Source organism: Vicugna pacos, unplaced genomic scaffold, assembly GCF_048564905.1.
Source record: "Vicugna pacos unplaced genomic scaffold, VicPac4 scaffold_21, whole genome shotgun sequence".
NCBI lineage: Eukaryota > Metazoa > Chordata > Mammalia > Artiodactyla > Camelidae > Vicugna > Vicugna pacos.
Window position 1 is genome coordinate 6,707,892 of NW_027328742.1, and position 7,339 is coordinate 6,715,230.

General features: G+C 48.5%; 1 long non-coding RNA gene across 1 annotated transcript in view; it reads right to left on the reverse strand.

The window, feature by feature from the left end:
* Nucleotides 1-6,246, reverse strand: part of LOC140694310 (uncharacterized) — a 50,542-nt gene extending 44,296 nt beyond the window's left edge. Inside the window, exons 1-2 of the long non-coding RNA XR_012070040.1 lie at nt 6,114-6,246; nt 3,178-3,275 (exon numbers count right to left, since the gene is read on the reverse strand). This is a non-coding gene — a long non-coding RNA (uncharacterized lncRNA). The remainder of the gene's footprint in view (nt 1-3,177; nt 3,276-6,113) is intronic.
* Between the last annotated feature and the right edge of the window lie 1,093 nt (nt 6,247-7,339).

The window sequence follows — 7,339 nt, forward strand, 5'->3', positions numbered from 1 at the left end:
CTTTCTCATAAAAGAGTATAAACTATTTCACACGTGTGCAATTTGGCTACTATTTTTGTGGCTTGTGGACAGCAAGAACTTGGTGTTCTAGTCCAAAACCCAGGTTACATGCAAAGAAATGTATATATTCATATCCAAAGGAAACCAGAGCTGCTCAACAACAGTTTGCAGTTAGAACTGAAAGGAATTTTGATAAAGGCAATCTCTCTCTCTCTCTTCTTTCTTTTCTGGAATCATATAATTTTAGAAGTATTTGCGTGACTAACAGATGGCTACAGCCCGTGATTCTGCACTGGAGTGTTTGGGGCTGAGGAAGACCAGATTACATTCACTCTGTAAGTGCAATCACACCAACACACTGATAGGTGCCGTGGTCGTGCAGCTGATGTTCCAAAGCAGGCAACCTTATTCGGTAAGAGAACTCTAAATAGAAAGGAAGAAATGCAATGTCCTATACTGAATTTCATTTGCTATATGGGCCATTAAATGATAGTATATCTTGACTAATGAAACCCAAAAATAAATTGTCAAGTCGGGTTTCTTCATCTGACCGCTTTATGCTAACATCGGATATTAAACCCTCACTCCATATGGAAAGCTGAGGCCTACGCTGCAGCACGTTTACATCCCGTGGAAGAAAGCCGACCAAGGGAGAATTGGAGAGTTCCCTGTAAAAGCTGCGAAGTGTGGTTTTGAACCTATACATCATTTGCAACCACATAATCGACAATGGAGTTAGACGTTACCTCTGTGGGGCGAAAAGCACTGCATGCTTCAGAACCATCAAAGAACGCTGAGGCACTTAAATCATACTTTTTCTGAAAGGCTCCTAATCTGACCCACTTCACCATTCCAGGTATAAGAGGGAAGTACTGGAAACAGTACAGAGAACATGCCCTTGAAGTCTGACAAGGTCCTGCTTGAATCCTGCTACAGCATTTACCAACCGCTAAACAGACCAATTCCTTAACCCCTCTGAGAAGGCTTCCCAATCTGCAAAAGGGGGCTGCCACCGCCTACCTGGGAGTCATGGATGTGAATGAAATACGCAAGTAGGGCGGCCGACTGGTACCTGACACGGGGCCTGGCTAGTTTCCCTCCGCTGCCCTTCTCCCCCTTTAAACTTGCACTGATCCCCCTGGTAAGGATCAAGCCCCCGGAACAGACTGCCCCTATCTTCTGTGTATCCCTGGATATATGCCTTACCCTTAGGAGGCCAGAAAAACAACTGCCTCCTCCCAAGTCACTAACAATATTCTTAAGAGTCTGGGTATTTTTAACTATAGTTTTCAGGGAGACTATTCCAGAACTTTCCAAGCACCATTCTCCAGGTTGGCTGCCCTCCCAGTGCCCATCCTTCTCACCTCAGATCCTCTGTCTGACTGCCTTCTGTTCATGGGAAAGCGAGTCCGGTAGGGTGGGGACTCCCTAGGCCTCCCTCCCTCCCTCACAGGTGACTGTGACTACCTTCTCCCCACTCCAACTCCAGCTTCTGAGGATTCTAACCTCCCATATCCTGCAGCCTCTACATCTTCCCAAGACTCACAAGTGGCCAAGAATCTCTCTTCAGATTTCTTTCTGGCTGGCCCTGCCGACCCCCAGGCCCCTTAAGGATAAATGGCTTTGCTCTGAAAATGGCAAACGCCTCTGACTGACACACCAAAGCTGCATGGTCTGGGCTTTCCTCCAACCCAGGCACAGCCCTGCCCCCCCTCAGCCTCAGTCTGCAGCCCTCGAGAAGATCTAATTCACATGCAAGGCTGTGAACACCAGCTAAGAATGACGACTCCCAACGTGTATCTCTAGTCCGGCTCCTTCACTTGAGCCCCGGTCTCATAGAGCCGAGTGCCTCTTTGAAGTCCTAACTTGGATGACAATTGGCATCTTAAAAATGCCTCATGTCCACCATTTACTCTGGAATTTGATTCCTGGCAGGTACGTCCCAGACTCTTCATTTTAGTTACAGCCCCAGCACCCACCTAGATGTCTGAGGTCACATTAAATTTCCACTGTTCCCTACCCCCGTCCCTGCCCTGGAATCAGTCCTGTTATTTCCGACAATAAGCCCATCTCAAGTGTGGTTCTGCAGGGACCATGGCCAGAACCCCACAAGCTCACAGCATGGTGCACTGAATAACAGTCCTCCGTAGGGTGCTTCCTGGAGGGGGAGGCATCTCCTGCCGCTGGTCACCTCAGAAGGCATGGATTCTCACACAGGAGGCCCAGGAGAAGGGACTCAAGGTTTTCCCGTGGTCTGAACTTTGAAGGGCTCGAGGTCTGGGGGAGCTCCTAGTTAGCAGACACACTTGCCAGTGAGCAGATGAGGATGGGGGAACCCAGGCAAGGCTGTTCTCACTCCAACTCCTGGGCTCTCAGGAGCCACGGGAAAGGCCTGTGTCCAGGGTACAGCCCGGCCATCACAGATCCCAGCCTGCATTTTCCAACCCGAACAGCCTAGACTCCATCTACTTGAGACACTTATTTCTGTTCTGTTCCCCACCCAGAATGTGATGGACTCATTCAGATATTCTGGCCTGTCTCAAGCGAGACAAATTCAGTGAAAAATGAAGTGTCCACATTTGGACCAGAGCATGAAAGGAGAAACAAGGCCTCATGGTCAGCATGCTGGTGGTGGCCAAACCCTTTCAACGGGTGAGATGAACTATGGTGAGGGTGAGAATCCAAGGTCCTAGGTCGGCCAAATCATCTTCCTTCACGGTTGTCTGGGGTGTTGGAGACTGACTAACACAAACTAACGACACCGCTATCAGTGGTGAACGTCAGTTGCAAGAGAAACGGTTTCAGCTCTTTACTGCCAACACGGGTTAAAGGTAAATGCCGGGGCAGGGAGGTCTGCACGGCTGCTGGGGCAAACCACAGACCCAGCTCTGAATGCCCACTGACTGGAGCAGAGAGGAAGCTACAGCCCTTTTAGCTGTCCCTGTGTCCAACAGATCCAGGTGAGCCAGCTACTTAGGAGAAGGCCATGTATTCCTGATACTCAGAAAAACCAGCCTCGTAAAGGGAACAAATAGTGGCATGGATTTTAGAACCTATTCTGCCCCTTTATGTAGGCAAAGTAAAGTAAATGGCACGGGGAAGTTGAATGCAAAAAAAAAAAATTAAAGAACCAAACGGTGACTGCTTCCTCCAACAGCGTCCCCTGCAGCTGCTCACCCCCGAGACGGCCACTTCCTCACCAGTGACCGCCGGCCAGGAAGCGACGTCACGCACTTCACACAGAGACAGCCAGGAATAGCGGGCCGAGCACGTTTCTGTAAAAGAAAGAATCGAGCAAGATGCTGCAGAATTTGACTTAACAAGTTTAAATACTCCATGAAAATAATTCCTCAGCAGCCGCCTAAATCAATTCGCATCTCACTTCTTCAAAACAATCAAATTTAATAAGGACGCATTTGTCACCAAATAAAAGGAGGACCAAACAGGTTCCTCAAAGCAAGGATTTTAACAGGTATCAAACACCAGTGGGTAATGTGCTAATAAGTAAATATTCCAAAATATTAGAAAATAAAAAATTACTAGGATAATACATGGATCAAGACAGCTGTTAAGTTTTGGCTTTTAAAAGCGATTGAGACAGCACGGATGGTAATCTGTCTATTTCCAATGCAGGGTGTGCACAGCCCGCATTTTCAGATGCAACAACATGCTCACTGGGCAGTACAAGTGAAAAAGGAATAAAGAAAAAGGAAAAGAGGAACAAGAGAAAATTAGAAACACACAAGAACAAAAATGATTTTGACAGCATGTACAAGAATTTACGTGAGTGTGTGAGGCCAGGAACGCGGGGATGGTGAGACTCAACCACACCTCCTGCTCCAGGGAAAGCAGGGGCCTGAGGGGAGCGGCGCTGCCCGTGGACCCCAACGTGTTCAGCGCCCCTAACCAAAATTCCACCTACAAGAGTCTAGGCAGATTTTGAGCTACAAATTCTGGTCGCATTTCAGTCTGAACCGTTTTACTCACTTCCACCAAGAGTAGCAGGAGACAATTAGGCTCTGCTCCTGCAACATATCATTGTTTAAAAAAATTAATGACTGTGGAATACTAAAAGCAACAATGGGGTAAAAGTGACTGGAGGAGAATGTGCTTGACCCGAGCTCACTGGCCGCATTATCTCACTGACGTTCAGATGCTGGCTGAGCTCTTATGGTACCAGAACAGACAGACCCAAGAGGAGGGAGGTTTAATGCGCTGCTGTATTTTGATGCCGGGAGCCATGCCTGGTACACGAGGTTCTGGGTAATCAATGGTGACAGTGTCAATCACTGTGGGATAAGTACACATCCGGCTAATCCGCCAAGTCCCAAGGGCAGACTTCAAAAGACAAAAACAAGGTGGCATTCTCTGGTGGGTCTGCAGACTCAGAGACAAGCATTTGTTGAGCAAAAATGTCACCAGTGCCTCCTATGATAACAGAGGAGGCACTGGCGTGGGGGCTGGAGCAGGGTTCCAGGCTTCCACTGCTCACTCACCAGTCTGTCCAGGGGGAGAAGGTGGTCCCTGCTTACGTTGCACCGATGCACCTACCTTGACTAATGCCTGGGGCCTCAGCAGGTGTTGACAGGTGAGGGGAACGGAGCCAGACTCTGTGTAGCACGGTGCTGGCAGCTATGCCCTCAGCAGTGCCCAGGCTCCTAAACATGCTAGCTCATCCCCAAGAAGCAGATGGGGAGTGCGGGCATGTAGATCACAGGGCCCTGAGAGGACAAGTACAGATCATGGCCACGACATGCCTCTCCCCTTCCTTAAGCCATTGAGGTATTACTGGGAGGAACAGAAAATTCATCCAGAACCCGCTAGGTTGTGTCTCACAGGTGGGACTCGTGTCCCCTGTGCTTCTCACTCACAGGGCTGGTCTAGACATTCTTTTTATCAATTCTCTAGCATCTTCTCCTCCAACTTATCAACAACCAGAAAGTAGGATCTGATCTTAGGTAAGTTCAAGAATCACAGAGCACTTCCTTCACGGCAGGCCCAGCAGCATGTGCCAGGTTCTGCGACAGTTACCTGTGGGACCACCATGAGCCCTCTCCAGACTCAAGGACAGAGGCCGTAGGCCGGGGTGACACAGCTTCCCTCACTCTCCCCAGCAAATGGGTCCATGTCTCGGCAAAGACATCTCACCCTCTTCTGCCCGAGGGACAACACGATAGATACACCGGGAAACAGAGCAGAAGTTGGGGTGGTAGGCAGCCCAGAAGAGCTCGTCTGTATTTCCGAGGCAAAGTGGGGCCTTTGACTTAATCACAGGGACAAACTGAGAATGAACATTTCCCTGCTCTGTCCCAAACACCGTGATACGCCTTTCCCTGCATAAGGAGTTCATTCGGAAGTCCCTGGCGGTGTTTCTGATGTCCTAACTTGACATGGTGGCTGTCGGGCAGGAAGAGAGGGCTTGAGCAGAACAGGTGCTGGTCCTGGGAGGCAGGAGACACCGGCTCCAGCCCCAGCTCAACCAGCGCCTCGTTCCGCCTCTCGGGGTTCAGCATCTCATCTATAAGCAAAGGGATGAGACTGCCCCAGGACAGGCTGCCCAACAGAAATGAAATGAGAGCCATGTAAAGAAAGTTTCCCAGTTGCCACGTTTAAAATGGTAAACAAAGTAAGAAACCAACAAACAAAAACCAATACTAGAAACTGATTTTAAGAACAGATCTTACTTAATCTACTGTATGTTAAATACTATCATTTTGACATGTAATCAATATAGGAAGTAAAGAGATAGTTTATATGCTTTTACTAGACAAGCCTCAGCGTCTGATGTGCATTTGACCTACAGCACATCTCAGCTCAGTCCAGCCTCCTACCCAGTGCTCCTAGCATCTGTGGATTTGGCTACTTTATTGGACAGCAACTCCAGGGTTCTCACCATGTTCCTGGCTGTAAAGCGGGAGTCAGTGTCCACACTAACCCTAAAAGGATCTCTCTGAAACAAAGGCGGATTCACTTTGAAATGTCTGTAAACCCGCGGGCTGCACCTCCCTCCCCCCTTGGCTACAAGACAGACTTCTTCCTTGCTGATCCCTTTCTGGCTGTAGGGAAGCAATCCAGCACACAGCCAGGGTGGACTGTCCTCCAGGTAAACTTACCTGCTCTCTGTGTCCAGTCTCATGAATTCCTCCTTCTCAAACGGGATGCAGAGGAGGGGGATCTTGTCCCCAGATTTCTTGGGGCCACCAGCCAGCCACTTGGACTTGAGCAAGATGAAGAGTGACTCAGTGAAGTTCTCAATCTTCTTCTCCATGACCCTGCAGTCCTCGTAGTTTGAAGGCAAAGTCGGTGCACGGCTGCTCGACTACATCCACATGCAGTACAAAGACAAAAAGCTGAGAGTCATTATCGAGGTGCCATACAACTCCTCTGCACGTGGAGCTTCTCGAAGGCCTTGGCAGAGAGACAGTCGGTAATGGTGACAAGGCCCACAACATTGCGGTGGGTCTGGAAGATGCTCCACCCAATGTCGGGCACATAGTGGTGCCTGTAGTGGATAAACAGTGTCCACTGGGAGCCGCATGGGCTGATATGGCTCACCAAGGTGAGTAGCTGATAGATGCAAAAGAAATTCTCCTCTGACATGATCTCTAAGTATTGGACCACAACGGGACGAGGCTGGTGGTCCTCAGCACACTGCACGTAGTCAGGGATGCTCATGTTGCAGGCCCTGCCGAGTGGGGAGAGGAGATCGAGGTACATAATCTGCTGTGTGCTTAGGGCCCATCTGGGTTGCGGTGACCTGGTGTGTACCAGCCAGAAGGCAAGGGAAGCCAAAGCAAATCCAACGGTACAGTTTGTCCTCAGAGTCTGCACATGGCTACTGTAGCTCGGATCACATTACCCAGCTTTTGTTCTAGGCTTCCTGCCTCTGCAGAGAAGGGTCATTTCTTATTTTATATTTCCAAGCACCTAGCAAGGCCCTGATGCAAAGTCACTGCTCAAAAATGCTGAATAAAGAAATGAACAAAGGAAATGCTTTCCCCAACCCCCTTCAGCAGAATATAAAGAAAAGGAACACAGTAGGATCAAAAGATCTGGATTTCTATCCAATTTATTTGAACTCCTAAGCTTCATAATAATGGATAAGAAAACTTGCCTTGGGGAAGAGTGTACAGTTCAGTGGTAGAGCACATGCTTAGCATGTACGACGTCCTGGGTTCAAACCCCACTACCTCATTTTAAAAAAATGACACAAATAAATACACCTAATTACCCAGCTGAAAAAGTATTTTTTAATTCAAAACTCAAAAAAAACCTTGCAATTGACACAACATTGTGAACTTGACCATACTTCAATTAAAAAAAAAATCCTTGCCTTACA